Source organism: Pongo abelii, chromosome 21, assembly GCF_028885655.2.
Source record: "Pongo abelii isolate AG06213 chromosome 21, NHGRI_mPonAbe1-v2.0_pri, whole genome shotgun sequence".
Taxonomy (NCBI): Eukaryota; Metazoa; Chordata; class Mammalia; order Primates; family Hominidae; genus Pongo; species Pongo abelii.
Window position 1 is genome coordinate 26,049,979 of NC_072006.2, and position 16,116 is coordinate 26,066,094.

Here is a 16,116-nt window from a genome sequence, read left to right on the forward strand (position 1 = left end):
CGAATATCCACTTGCAGATTTTACAAAAAGAGTGTTTCAAAACTGCTCTTTCAAAAGGAAGCTTCATGTCTGTGAGTTGAATGCACTCAACACAAAGAAGTTTCTGAGAATGCTTCTGTCTAGTTTTTAGATGAAGATATTCCATTTTCCAGCATACGTCTCAAAGTGCTCCAAATATCCATTTGCAGCTTTTACAAAAAGAGTGTTTCAAAACTGCTCGTTCAAAAGGAAGGTTCAAGTCTGGGAGTTGAATGCACTCATCACAAAGAAGGTTCCGAGAATGCTTCTCTCTAGTTTTTATGTGAAGTTATTTCCTTTTCCAACCTAAGCCTCAAGGTGCTCCGAATAAACACTTGCGGATTCTACAAACTTAGTGTTTCAAAACTGTTCTATCAAAAGGAACGTTCATGTCTGTGAGTTGAATGCACTCATCACAAAGAAGATTCTCAGAATGCTTCTGTCTGGTTTTCAGGTGAAGATATTTCATTTTCCAGCATAGGCCTCAAAGCTCTCCAAATATCCACTTGCAGATTCTACAAAAAGTGTGTTTCAAAACTGCTCTTTCAAAAGGAAGGTTCAAGTCTGTGAGTTGAATGCACTCCTCACAAAGAAGTTTCTGAGAATGCTTTTGTCTGGTTTTTATGTGAAGATATTTCCATTCCCAGCATAGGCCTCAAATCGCTCCAAACATCCACTAGCAAATTCTACAAAAGGAGTGTTTCAAAACTGCGCTATCAAAAGGAAGATTCCACTATGTGATTTGAATGCATAAAGTGCATGGAAGTTATTGAGAATGCTTCCGTCCAGTTCTCATGTGGTGATATTTTCTTTTGCAGTTTTGGCCTCTTAGCACCCCAAATATCTACTTGCAGATTCTGGACAAAGATTGTTTCAAATCCTCTCTATCAGAAGGAAGCTTCAAGTCTGTGAGTTGAATGTGCCCATCGGAAGAAGTTTCTGAGAAATCTTCCGCCTAGTTTTTATGTGAAGATTCTTCCTTTTCCAACATAGGCCTCAAAGCGCTCCAAATATCCACTAGCAGATTCTGCAAAAAGAGTGTTTCAAAACTGTTCTATCAAAAGGAAGGTTCAACTCTGTGAGTAGAATGCAATCATCACAAAGAAGTTTCTGAGAATGCTTCTGTCTAGTTTTTAAGTGAAGATAATTCCTTTTCCAACATAGGCCCCAAAGCGCTCCGAATAAACACTTACAGATAGTACAAAAGGAGTGGTTCAAAACTGTTCTATCAAAAGGAACGTTCCAGTCTGTGAGTTGAATGCGCTCCTCACAAAGAAGTTTCTGAGAATGCTGCTATCTAGTTTTTATGTGAAGATATTTCGTTTTCCTTGCATAGGCCTCAAATCGCTGGAAATATCCACTTGCTGATCTCACAAAAAGAGTGTTTCCAAACTGCTCTATCAAAAGACAGGTTCAACTCCGTGAGTTGAATGCACGCATCGAGAAGGACTTTCTGAGAATGCTTCCGTCTAGTTTTCAGGTGAAGATATTCCATTTTCCAGCATACGCCTCAAAGTGCTCCAAATATCCATTTGCAGATTTTACAAGAAGAGTGTTTCAAAGCTGCTCGTTCAAAAAGAAGGTTCAAGTCTGGGAGTTGAATGCACTCAACGCAAAGAAGTTTCTGAGAATGCTTCTGTCGAATTTTTATGTGAAGATATTTCCTTTACCAGCAGAGGCCTCAAGGTGCTCCGAATAAACACTTGCGGATTCTACAAACTTAGTGTTTCAAAACTGTTCCAAGAAAAGGAACGTTCATGTCTGTGAGTTGAATGCACTCATCACAAAGAAGTTTCTCAGAAGGCTTCTGTCTAGTTTTCAGGTGAAATTATTTCATTTCCCAGCATAGGCCTCAAAGCGCTCCAAATATCCACTTGCAGATCCTACATAAAGAGTGTTTCAAAACTGCTCTTTCAAAAGGAAAGTTCAAGTCTTTGAGTTGAATGCATTCATCACAAAGAAGTTTCTGAGAATGCTTCTGTCTAGTTTTTATGTGAAGATATTTCCATTCCCAGCATAGGCCTCAAATCGCTCCAAACACCCACTAGCAAATTCTACAAAAGGAGTGTTTCAAAACTGGCTATCAAAAGGAAGTTTCCACTATGTGAGTTGAGTGCATAAAGCCACGGAAGTTTTCTGAGAATGCTTCCATCTAGTTCTCATGTGAAGATATTTCCTTTTCCAGTGTTGGCCTCTTAGCACTCCAAATATTCACCTGCAGATTCTAGACAAAGAGTGTTTCAAAACCTCTCTATCAAAAGGAAGGTTCGACTCGGTGAGTTGAATGCGCACATCAGAAAAAGTTTCTGAGAATGCTTCTGTCTAGTTTTTATGTGAAGATATCTCCTTTTCCAGCATAGGCCTCAAATCGCTCCAAATATCCACTTGCAGATTCTACCAAAAGAGTGTTTCAAAACTGTTCTTTCAAAAGGAAGGTTCCACTCTGTGAGTAGAATGCAATCATCACAAAGAAGTTTCGGAGAATGCTTCTGTCTAGTTTTTATGTGAAGATACTTCCTTTTCCAACATAGGCCTCAAAGCGCTCCAAATAAACACTTGCAGATTCTACCAAAGGACTGTTTCAAAACTGTTCCCTCAAAAGGAACGTTCAGGTCTGTGAGTTGAATGCACTCATCACACAGAAATTTCTGAGAATGCTTCTGTCTAGTATTTATGTGAAGATATTTCCTTTGCCAGCATAGGCCTGAAATCGCTCCAAATATCCACGTGCAGATTTTACCAAAAGTGTGTTTCAAAACTGCTCTTTGAAAGGAAAGATTCAACTCTGTGAGTTGAATGCACATATCGTGAAGAAGTTTCTGAGAGTGCTTCTGTCTAGTTTTTCGGTGAAGATATTTCATTTCCCAGCATAGGCGTCAAAGCGATCCAAATATCCACTTGCAGATCCTACAAAAAGAGTGTTTCAAAACTGCTCTTGGAAAAGGAAGGTTCAAGTCTGTGAGTTGAATGCACTCATCAGAAAGAAGTTTCTGAGAATGATTCTCTCTTGTTTTCATCTGTATATACTTCCTTTTCCACTAGATGCCGCAATCGCACCAAATATCCACTTGCAGTTTCCACAAAAAGAGTGTTGCAGAACTGCTCCATAAAAAGGAAAGTTCAACTCTGTGAGTTCAATCCCCACATGACATAGAAGTTTCTGAGAATGCTTCTGTCTGCTTTGTATATGAAGATATCTCCTTTTCCAGCATAAGTGTCAAAGAGCTCCAAATATCCGCTTGCGGATTCCACAGAAACAGTGTTTCAAAACTGGTCTATCAAAAGGAAGGTTCAACTCTGTGAGTTGAATGCACTCATTACAAAGAAGTTTCTGAGAATGCTTCCGTCTAGCTTTTAGGCAATGATACTTCCTTTTGCAGCATAGGCCTCAAAGCGCTCCAAATATACACTTGCAGATTCTATAAAAAGAGGGATTGCAAACTGCTCTATCAAAAGGCAGGTTCAACTCTGTGAGTTGAAAGCATGCATCGAGAAGAGCTTTCTGAGAAAGGTTCTGTTTAGTTTTTAGGTGAAGATATTCCATTTCCCAGCATAGGCCTCAAAGTGCTCCGAATATCCACTTGCAGATTTTACAAAAAGAGTGTTTCAAAACTGCTCTTTCAAAAGGAAGCTTCATGTCTGTGAGTTGAATGCACTCAACACAAAGAAGTTTCTGAGAATGCTTCTGTCTAGTTTTTATGTGAATATATTTCCTTTTCCAGCATAGGACTCAAAACGTTCGAAATATCCAATTGCAGATTCTACAGAAAGAATGCTTCAATACTGTTCTATCAAAAGGAAGGTTCAACTCTGTGAGTAGAATGCACTCATCACAAAGAAGTTTCTGAGAATGCTTGTGTCTAGTTTTTATGTGAAGATATTTCCTTTTCCAACATAGTCCTCAAAGCGCTCCGAATAAACACTTGCAGATTGTACAAAAGGAGTGTTTCAAAACTGTTCTATCAAAAGGAACATTCAAGTCTGTGAGTTGAATACGCTCCTCACAAAGAAGTTTCTGAGAATGCCGCTATCTAGTTTTTATGTGAAGATATTTCCTTTTCTTTGCATAGGCCTCAATTTGCTGGAAATATCCACTTGCAGATTTCACAAAAACAGTGCTGCCAAACTGCTCTATCAAAAGACAGGTTCAACTCTGTGAGTTGAATGCACGCATCGAGAAGAAATTTCTGAGAATGCTTCTGTCTAGTTTTCAGATGAAGATATTCCATTTTCCAGCATACGTCTCAAAGTGCTCCAAATATCCATTTGCAGCTTTTACAAAAAGAGTGTTTCAAAACTGCTCGTTCAAAAGGAAGGTTCAAGTCTGGGAGTTGAATGCACTCATCACAAAGAAGGTTCCGAGAATGCTTCTCTCTAGTTTTTATGTGAAGTTATTTCCTTTTCCAACCTAAGCCTCAAGGTGCTCCGAATAAACACTTGCGGATTCTACAAACTTAGTGTTTCAAAACTGTTCTATCAAAAGGAACGTTCATGTCTGTGAGTTGAATGCACTCATCACAAAGAAGATTCTCAGAATGCTTCTGTCTGGTTTTCAGGTGAAGATATTTCATTTTCCAGCATAGGCCTCAAAGCTCTCCAAATATCCACTTGCAGATTCTACAAAAAGTGTGTTTCAAAACTGCTCTTTCAAAAGGAAGGTTCAAGTCTGTGAGTTGAATGCACTCCTCACAAAGAAGTTTCTGAGAATGCTTTTGTCTGGTTTTTATGTGAAGATATTTCCATTCCCAGCATAGGCCTCAAATCGCTCCAAACATCCACTAGCAAATTCTACAAAAGGAGTGTTTCAAAACTGCGCTATCAAAAGGAAGATTCCACTATGTGATTTGAATGCATAAAGTGCATGGAAGTTATTGAGAATGCTTCCGTCCAGTTCTCATGTGGTGATATTTTCTTTTGCAGTTTTGGCCTCTTAGCACCCCAAATATCTACTTGCAGATTCTGGACAAAGATTGTTTCAAATCCTCTCTATCAGAAGGAAGCTTCAAGTCTGTGAGTTGAATGTGCCCATCGGAAGAAGTTTCTGAGAAATCTTCCGCCTAGTTTTTATGTGAAGATTCTTCCTTTTCCAACATAGGCCTCAAAGCGCTCCAAATATCCACTAGCAGATTCTGCAAAAAGAGTGTTTCAAAACTGTTCTATCAAAAGGAAGGTTCAACTCTGTGAGTAGAATGCAATCATCACAAAGAAGTTTCTGAGAATGCTTCTGTCTAGTTTTTAAGTGAAGATAATTCCTTTTCCAACATAGGCCCCAAAGCGCTCCGAATAAACACTTACAGATAGTACAAAAGGAGTGGTTCAAAACTGTTCTATCAAAAGGAACGTTCCAGTCTGTGAGTTGAATGCGCTCCTCACAAAGAAGTTTCTGAGAATGCTGCTATCTAGTTTTTATGTGAAGATATTTCGTTTTCCTTGCATAGGCCTCAAATCGCTGGAAATATCCACTTGCTGATCTCACAAAAAGAGTGTTTCCAAACTGCTCTATCAAAAGACAGGTTCAACTCCGTGAGTTGAATGCACGCATCGAGAAGGACTTTCTGAGAATGCTTCCGTCTAGTTTTCAGGTGAAGATATTCCATTTTCCAGCATACGCCTCAAAGTGCTCCAAATATCCATTTGCAGATTTTACAAGAAGAGTGTTTCAAAGCTGCTCGTTCAAAAAGAAGGTTCAAGTCTGGGAGTTGAATGCACTCAACGCAAAGAAGTTTCTGAGAATGCTTCTGTCGAATTTTTATGTGAAGATATTTCCTTTACCAGCAGAGGCCTCAAGGTGCTCCGAATAAACACTTGCGGATTCTACAAACTTAGTGTTTCAAAACTGTTCCAAGAAAAGGAACGTTCATGTCTGTGAGTTGAATGCACTCATCACAAAGAAGTTTCTCAGAAGGCTTCTGTCTAGTTTTCAGGTGAAATTATTTCATTTCCCAGCATAGGCCTCAAAGCGCTCCAAATATCCACTTGCAGATCCTACATAAAGAGTGTTTCAAAACTGCTCTTTCAAAAGGAAAGTTCAAGTCTTTGAGTTGAATGCATTCATCACAAAGAAGTTTCTGAGAATGCTTCTGTCTAGTTTTTATGTGAAGATATTTCCATTCCCAGCATAGGCCTCAAATCGCTCCAAACACCCACTAGCAAATTCTACAAAAGGAGTGTTTCAAAACTGGCTATCAAAAGGAAGTTTCCACTATGTGAGTTGAGTGCATAAAGCCACGGAAGTTTTCTGAGAATGCTTCCATCTAGTTCTCATGTGAAGATATTTCCTTTTCCAGTGTTGGCCTCTTAGCACTCCAAATATTCACCTGCAGATTCTAGACAAAGAGTGTTTCAAAACCTCTCTATCAAAAGGAAGGTTCGACTCGGTGAGTTGAATGCGCACATCAGAAAAAGTTTCTGAGAATGCTTCTGTCTAGTTTTTATGTGAAGATATCTCCTTTTCCAGCATAGGCCTCAAATCGCTCCAAATATCCACTTGCAGATTCTACCAAAAGAGTGTTTCAAAACTGTTCTTTCAAAAGGAAGGTTCCACTCTGTGAGTAGAATGCAATCATCACAAAGAAGTTTCGGAGAATGCTTCTGTCTAGTTTTTATGTGAAGATATTTCCTTTTCCAACATAGGCCTCAAAGCGCTCCAAATAAACACTTGCAGATTCTACCAAAGGACTGTTTCAAAACTGTTCCCTCAAAAGGAACGTTCAGGTCTGTGAGTTGAATGCACTCATCACACAGAAATTTCTGAGAATGCTTCTGTCTAGTATTTATGTGAAGATATTTCCTTTGCCAGCATAGGCCTGAAATCGCTCCAAATATCCACGTGCAGATTTTACCAAAAGTGTGTTTCAAAACTGCTCTTTGAAAGGAAAGATTCAACTCTGTGAGTTGAATGCACATATCGTGAAGAAGTTTCTGAGAGTGCTTCTGTCTAGTTTTTCGGTGAAGATATTTCATTTCCCAGCATAGGCGTCAAAGCGATCCAAATATCCACTTGCAGATCCTACAAAAAGAGTGTTTCAAAACTGCTCTTGGAAAAGGAAGGTTCAAGTCTGTGAGTTGAATGCACTCATCAGAAAGAAGTTTCTGAGAATGATTCTCTCTTGTTTTCATCTGTATATACTTCCTTTTCCACTAGATGCCGCAATCGCACCAAATATCCACTTGCAGTTTCCACAAAAAGAGTGTTGCAGAACTGCTCCATAAAAAGGAAAGTTCAACTCTGTGAGTTCAATCCCCACATGACATAGAAGTTTCTGAGAATGCTTCTGTCTGCTTTGTATATGAAGATATCTCCTTTTCCAGCATAAGTGTCAAAGAGCTCCAAATATCCGCTTGCGGATTCCACAGAAACAGTGTTTCAAAACTGGTCTATCAAAAGGAAGGTTCAACTCTGTGAGTTGAATGCACTCATTACAAAGAAGTTTCTGAGAATGCTTCCGTCTAGCTTTTAGGCAATGATACTTCCTTTTGCAGCATAGGCCTCAAAGCGCTCCAAATATACACTTGCAGATTCTATAAAAAGAGGGATTGCAAACTGCTCTATCAAAAGGCAGGTTCAACTCTGTGAGTTGAAAGCATGCATCGAGAAGAGCTTTCTGAGAAAGGTTCTGTTTAGTTTTTAGGTGAAGATATTCCATTTCCCAGCATAGGCCTCAAAGTGCTCCGAATATCCACTTGCAGATTTTACAAAAAGAGTGTTTCAAAACTGCTCTTTCAAAAGGAAGCTTCATGTCTGTGAGTTGAATGCACTCAACACAAAGAAGTTTCTGAGAATGCTTCTGTCTAGTTTTTATGTGAATATATTTCCTTTTCCAGCATAGGACTCAAAACGTTCGAAATATCCAATTGCAGATTCTACAGAAAGAATGCTTCAATACTGTTCTATCAAAAGGAAGGTTCAACTCCGTGAGTAGAATGCACTCATCACAAAGAAGTTTCTGAGAATGCTTGTGTCTAGTTTTTATGTGAAGATATTTCCTTTTCCAACATAGTCCTCAAAGCGCTCCGAATAAACACTTGCAGATTGTACAAAAGGAGTGTTTCAAAACTGTTCTATCAAAAGGAACATTCAAGTCTGTGAGTTGAATACGCTCCTCACAAAGAAGTTTCTGAGAATGCCGCTATCTAGTTTTTATGTGAAGATATTTCCTTTTCTTTGCATAGGCCTCAATTTGCTGGAAATATCCACTTGCAGATTTCACAAAAACAGTGCTGCCAAACTGCTCTATCAAAAGACAGGTTCAACTCTGTGAGTTGAATGCACGCATCGAGAAGAAATTTCTGAGAATGCTTCTGTCTAGTTTTCAGATGAAGATATTCCATTTTCCAGCATACGTCTCAAAGTGCTCCAAATATCCATTTGCAGCTTTTACAAAAAGAGTGTTTCAAAACTGCTCGTTCAAAAGGAAGGTTCAAGTCTGGGAGTTGAATGCACTCATCACAAAGAAGGTTCCGAGAATGCTTCTCTCTAGTTTTTATGTGAAGTTATTTCCTTTTCCAACCTAAGCCTCAAGGTGCTCCGAATAAACACTTGCGGATTCTACAAACTTAGTGTTTCAAAACTGTTCTATCAAAAGGAACGTTCATGTCTGTGAGTTGAATGCACTCATCACAAAGAAGATTCTCAGAATGCTTCTGTCTGGTTTTCAGGTGAAGATATTTCATTTTCCAGCATAGGCCTCAAAGCTCTCCAAATATCCACTTGCAGATTCTACAAAAAGTGTGTTTCAAAACTGCTCTTTCAAAAGGAAGGTTCAAGTCTGTGAGTTGAATGCACTCCTCACAAAGAAGTTTCTGAGAATGCTTTTGTCTGGTTTTTATGTGAAGATATTTCCATTCCCAGCATAGGCCTCAAATCGCTCCAAACATCCACTAGCAAATTCTACAAAAGGAGTGTTTCAAAACTGCGCTATCAAAAGGAAGATTCCACTATGTGATTTGAATGCATAAAGTGCATGGAAGTTATTGAGAATGCTTCCGTCCAGTTCTCATGTGGTGATATTTTCTTTTGCAGTTTTGGCCTCTTAGCACCCCAAATATCTACTTGCAGATTCTGGACAAAGATTGTTTCAAATCCTCTCTATCAGAAGGAAGCTTCAAGTCTGTGAGTTGAATGTGCCCATCGGAAGAAGTTTCTGAGAAATCTTCCGCCTAGTTTTTATGTGAAGATTCTTCCTTTTCCAACATAGGCCTCAAAGCGCTCCAAATATCCACTAGCAGATTCTGCAAAAAGAGTGTTTCAAAACTGTTCTATCAAAAGGAAGGTTCAACTCTGTGAGTAGAATGCAATCATCACAAAGAAGTTTCTGAGAATGCTTCTGTCTAGTTTTTAAGTGAAGATAATTCCTTTTCCAACATAGGCCCCAAAGCGCTCCGAATAAACACTTACAGATAGTACAAAAGGAGTGGTTCAAAACTGTTCTATCAAAAGGAACGTTCCAGTCTGTGAGTTGAATGCGCTCCTCACAAAGAAGTTTCTGAGAATGCTGCTATCTAGTTTTTATGTGAAGATATTTCGTTTTCCTTGCATAGGCCTCAAATCGCTGGAAATATCCACTTGCTGATCTCACAAAAAGAGTGTTTCCAAACTGCTCTATCAAAAGACAGGTTCAACTCCGTGAGTTGAATGCACGCATCGAGAAGGACTTTCTGAGAATGCTTCCGTCTAGTTTTCAGGTGAAGATATTCCATTTTCCAGCATACGCCTCAAAGTGCTCCAAATATCCATTTGCAGATTTTACAAGAAGAGTGTTTCAAAGCTGCTCGTTCAAAAAGAAGGTTCAAGTCTGGGAGTTGAATGCACTCAACGCAAAGAAGTTTCTGAGAATGCTTCTGTCGAATTTTTATGTGAAGATATTTCCTTTACCAGCAGAGGCCTCAAGGTGCTCCGAATAAACACTTGCGGATTCTACAAACTTAGTGTTTCAAAACTGTTCCAAGAAAAGGAACGTTCATGTCTGTGAGTTGAATGCACTCATCACAAAGAAGTTTCTCAGAAGGCTTCTGTCTAGTTTTCAGGTGAAATTATTTCATTTCCCAGCATAGGCCTCAAAGCGCTCCAAATATCCACTTGCAGATCCTACATAAAGAGTGTTTCAAAACTGCTCTTTCAAAAGGAAAGTTCAAGTCTTTGAGTTGAATGCATTCATCACAAAGAAGTTTCTGAGAATGCTTCTGTCTAGTTTTTATGTGAAGATATTTCCATTCCCAGCATAGGCCTCAAATCGCTCCAAACACCCACTAGCAAATTCTACAAAAGGAGTGTTTCAAAACTGGCTATCAAAAGGAAGTTTCCACTATGTGAGTTGAGTGCATAAAGCCACGGAAGTTTTCTGAGAATGCTTCCATCTAGTTCTCATGTGAAGATATTTCCTTTTCCAGTGTTGGCCTCTTAGCACTCCAAATATTCACCTGCAGATTCTAGACAAAGAGTGTTTCAAAACCTCTCTATCAAAAGGAAGGTTCGACTCGGTGAGTTGAATGCGCACATCAGAAAAAGTTTCTGAGAATGCTTCTGTCTAGTTTTTATGTGAAGATATCTCCTTTTCCAGCATAGGCCTCAAATCGCTCCAAATATCCACTTGCAGATTCTACCAAAAGAGTGTTTCAAAACTGTTCTTTCAAAAGGAAGGTTCCACTCTGTGAGTAGAATGCAATCATCACAAAGAAGTTTCGGAGAATGCTTCTGTCTAGTTTTTATGTGAAGATATTTCCTTTTCCAACATAGGCCTCAAAGCGCTCCAAATAAACACTTGCAGATTCTACCAAAGGACTGTTTCAAAACTGTTCCCTCAAAAGGAACGTTCAGGTCTGTGAGTTGAATGCACTCATCACACAGAAATTTCTGAGAATGCTTCTGTCTAGTATTTATGTGAAGATATTTCCTTTGCCAGCATAGGCCTGAAATCGCTCCAAATATCCACGTGCAGATTTTACCAAAAGTGTGTTTCAAAACTGCTCTTTGAAAGGAAAGATTCAACTCTGTGAGTTGAATGCACATATCGTGAAGAAGTTTCTGAGAGTGCTTCTGTCTAGTTTTTCGGTGAAGATATTTCATTTCCCAGCATAGGCGTCAAAGCGATCCAAATATCCACTTGCAGATCCTACAAAAAGAGTGTTTCAAAACTGCTCTTGGAAAAGGAAGGTTCAAGTCTGTGAGTTGAATGCACTCATCAGAAAGAAGTTTCTGAGAATGATTCTCTCTTGTTTTCATCTGTATATACTTCCTTTTCCACTAGATGCCGCAATCGCACCAAATATCCACTTGCAGTTTCCACAAAAAGAGTGTTGCAGAACTGCTCCATAAAAAGGAAAGTTCAACTCTGTGAGTTCAATCCCCACATGACATAGAAGTTTCTGAGAATGCTTCTGTCTGCTTTGTATATGAAGATATCTCCTTTTCCAGCATAAGTGTCAAAGAGCTCCAAATATCCGCTTGCGGATTCCACAGAAACAGTGTTTCAAAACTGGTCTATCAAAAGGAAGGTTCAACTCTGTGAGTTGAATGCACTCATTACAAAGAAGTTTCTGAGAATGCTTCCGTCTAGCTTTTAGGCAATGATACTTCCTTTTGCAGCATAGGCCTCAAAGCGCTCCAAATATACACTTGCAGATTCTATAAAAAGAGGGATTGCAAACTGCTCTATCAAAAGGCAGGTTCAACTCTGTGAGTTGAAAGCATGCATCGAGAAGAGCTTTCTGAGAAAGGTTCTGTTTAGTTTTTAGGTGAAGATATTCCATTTCCCAGCATAGGCCTCAAAGTGCTCCGAATATCCACTTGCAGATTTTACAAAAAGAGTGTTTCAAAACTGCTCTTTCAAAAGGAAGCTTCATGTCTGTGAGTTGAATGCACTCAACACAAAGAAGTTTCTGAGAATGCTTCTGTCTAGTTTTTATGTGAATATATTTCCTTTTCCAGCATAGGACTCAAAACGTTCGAAATATCCAATTGCAGATTCTACAGAAAGAATGCTTCAATACTGTTCTATCAAAAGGAAGGTTCAACTCCGTGAGTAGAATGCACTCATCACAAAGAAGTTTCTGAGAATGCTTGTGTCTAGTTTTTATGTGAAGATATTTCCTTTTCCAACATAGTCCTCAAAGCGCTCCGAATAAACACTTGCAGATTGTACAAAAGGAGTGTTTCAAAACTGTTCTATCAAAAGGAACATTCAAGTCTGTGAGTTGAATACGCTCCTCACAAAGAAGTTTCTGAGAATGCCGCTATCTAGTTTTTATGTGAAGATATTTCCTTTTCTTTGCATAGGCCTCAATTTGCTGGAAATATCCACTTGCAGATTTCACAAAAACAGTGCTGCCAAACTGCTCTATCAAAAGACAGGTTCAACTCTGTGAGTTGAATGCACGCATCGAGAAGAAATTTCTGAGAATGCTTCTGTCTAGTTTTCAGATGAAGATATTCCATTTTCCAGCATACGTCTCAAAGTGCTCCAAATATCCATTTGCAGCTTTTACAAAAAGAGTGTTTCAAAACTGCTCGTTCAAAAGGAAGGTTCAAGTCTGGGAGTTGAATGCACTCATCACAAAGAAGGTTCCGAGAATGCTTCTCTCTAGTTTTTATGTGAAGTTATTTCCTTTTCCAACCTAAGCCTCAAGGTGCTCCGAATAAACACTTGCGGATTCTACAAACTTAGTGTTTCAAAACTGTTCTATCAAAAGGAACGTTCATGTCTGTGAGTTGAATGCACTCATCACAAAGAAGATTCTCAGAATGCTTCTGTCTGGTTTTCAGGTGAAGATATTTCATTTTCCAGCATAGGCCTCAAAGCTCTCCAAATATCCACTTGCAGATTCTACAAAAAGTGTGTTTCAAAACTGCTCTTTCAAAAGGAAGGTTCAAGTCTGTGAGTTGAATGCACTCCTCACAAAGAAGTTTCTGAGAATGCTTTTGTCTGGTTTTTATGTGAAGATATTTCCATTCCCAGCATAGGCCTCAAATCGCTCCAAACATCCACTAGCAAATTCTACAAAAGGAGTGTTTCAAAACTGCGCTATCAAAAGGAAGATTCCACTATGTGATTTGAATGCATAAAGTGCATGGAAGTTATTGAGAATGCTTCCGTCCAGTTCTCATGTGGTGATATTTTCTTTTGCAGTTTTGGCCTCTTAGCACCCCAAATATCTACTTGCAGATTCTGGACAAAGATTGTTTCAAATCCTCTCTATCAGAAGGAAGCTTCAAGTCTGTGAGTTGAATGTGCCCATCGGAAGAAGTTTCTGAGAAATCTTCCGCCTAGTTTTTATGTGAAGATTCTTCCTTTTCCAACATAGGCCTCAAAGCGCTCCAAATATCCACTAGCAGATTCTGCAAAAAGAGTGTTTCAAAACTGTTCTATCAAAAGGAAGGTTCAACTCTGTGAGTAGAATGCAATCATCACAAAGAAGTTTCTGAGAATGCTTCTGTCTAGTTTTTAAGTGAAGATAATTCCTTTTCCAACATAGGCCCCAAAGCGCTCCGAATAAACACTTACAGATAGTACAAAAGGAGTGGTTCAAAACTGTTCTATCAAAAGGAACGTTCCAGTCTGTGAGTTGAATGCGCTCCTCACAAAGAAGTTTCTGAGAATGCTGCTATCTAGTTTTTATGTGAAGATATTTCGTTTTCCTTGCATAGGCCTCAAATCGCTGGAAATATCCACTTGCTGATCTCACAAAAAGAGTGTTTCCAAACTGCTCTATCAAAAGACAGGTTCAACTCCGTGAGTTGAATGCACGCATCGAGAAGGACTTTCTGAGAATGCTTCCGTCTAGTTTTCAGGTGAAGATATTCCATTTTCCAGCATACGCCTCAAAGTGCTCCAAATATCCATTTGCAGATTTTACAAGAAGAGTGTTTCAAAGCTGCTCGTTCAAAAAGAAGGTTCAAGTCTGGGAGTTGAATGCACTCAACGCAAAGAAGTTTCTGAGAATGCTTCTGTCGAATTTTTATGTGAAGATATTTCCTTTACCAGCAGAGGCCTCAAGGTGCTCCGAATAAACACTTGCGGATTCTACAAACTTAGTGTTTCAAAACTGTTCCAAGAAAAGGAACGTTCATGTCTGTGAGTTGAATGCACTCATCACAAAGAAGTTTCTCAGAAGGCTTCTGTCTAGTTTTCAGGTGAAATTATTTCATTTCCCAGCATAGGCCTCAAAGCGCTCCAAATATCCACTTGCAGATCCTACATAAAGAGTGTTTCAAAACTGCTCTTTCAAAAGGAAAGTTCAAGTCTTTGAGTTGAATGCATTCATCACAAAGAAGTTTCTGAGAATGCTTCTGTCTAGTTTTTATGTGAAGATATTTCCATTCCCAGCATAGGCCTCAAATCGCTCCAAACACCCACTAGCAAATTCTACAAAAGGAGTGTTTCAAAACTGGCTATCAAAAGGAAGTTTCCACTATGTGAGTTGAGTGCATAAAGCCACGGAAGTTTTCTGAGAATGCTTCCATCTAGTTCTCATGTGAAGATATTTCCTTTTCCAGTGTTGGCCTCTTAGCACTCCAAATATTCACCTGCAGATTCTAGACAAAGAGTGTTTCAAAACCTCTCTATCAAAAGGAAGGTTCGACTCGGTGAGTTGAATGCGCACATCAGAAAAAGTTTCTGAGAATGCTTCTGTCTAGTTTTTATGTGAAGATATCTCCTTTTCCAGCATAGGCCTCAAATCGCTCCAAATATCCACTTGCAGATTCTACCAAAAGAGTGTTTCAAAACTGTTCTTTCAAAAGGAAGGTTCCACTCTGTGAGTAGAATGCAATCATCACAAAGAAGTTTCGGAGAATGCTTCTGTCTAGTTTTTATGTGAAGATACTTCCTTTTCCAACATAGGCCTCAAAGCGCTCCAAATAAACACTTGCAGATTCTACCAAAGGACTGTTTCAAAACTGTTCCCTCAAAAGGAACGTTCAGGTCTGTGAGTTGAATGCACTCATCACACAGAAATTTCTGAGAATGCTTCTGTCTAGTATTTATGTGAAGATATTTCCTTTGCCAGCATAGGCCTGAAATCGCTCCAAATATCCACTTGCAGATTTTACCAAAAGTGTGTTTCAAAACTGCTCTTTGAAAAGAAAGATTCAACTCTGTGAGTTGAATGCACATATCGTGAAGAAGTTTCTGAGAGTGCTTCTGTCTAGTTTTTCGGTGAAGATATTTCATTTCCCAGCATAGGCGTCAAAGCGATCCAAATATCCACTTGCAGATCCTACAAAAAGAGTGTTTCAAAACTGCTCTTGGAAAAGGAAGGTTCAAGTCTGTGAGTTGAATGCACTCATCAGAAAGAAGTTTCTGAGAATGATTCTCTCTTGTTTTCATCTGTATATACTTCCTTTTCCACTAGATGCCGCAATCGCACCAAATATCCACTTGCAGTTTCCACAAAAAGAGTGTTGCAGAACTGCTCCATAAAAAGGAAAGTTCAACTCTGTGAGTTCAATCCCCACATGACATAGAAGTTTCTGAGAATGCTTCTGTCTGCTTTGTATATGAAGATATCTCCTTTTCCAGCATAAGTGTCAAAGAGCTCCAAATATCCGCTTGCGGATTCCACAGAAACAGTGTTTCAAAACTGGTCTATCAAAAGGAAGGTTCAACTCTGTGAGTTGAATGCACTCATTACAAAGAAGTTTCTGAGAATGCTTCCGTCTAGCTTTTAGGCAATGATACTTCCTTTTGCAGCATAGGCCTCAAAGCGCTCCAAATATACACTTGCAGATTCTATAAAAAGAGGGATTGCAAACTGCTCTATCAAAAGGCAGGTTCAACTCTGTGAGTTGAAAGCATGCATCGAGAAGAGCTTTCTGAGAAAGGTTCTGTTTAGTTTTTAGGTGAAGATATTCCATTTCCCAGCATAGGCCTCAAAGTGCTCCGAATATCCACTTGCAGATTTTACAAAAAGAGTGTTTCAAAACTGCTCTTTCAAAAGGAAGCTTCATGTCTGTGAGTTGAATGCACTCAACACAAAGAAGTTTCTGAGAATGCTTCTGTCTAGTTTTTATGTGAATATATTTCCTTTTCCAGCATAGGACTCAAAACGTTCGAAATATCCAATTGCAGATTCTACAGAAAGAATGCTTCAATACTGTTCTAT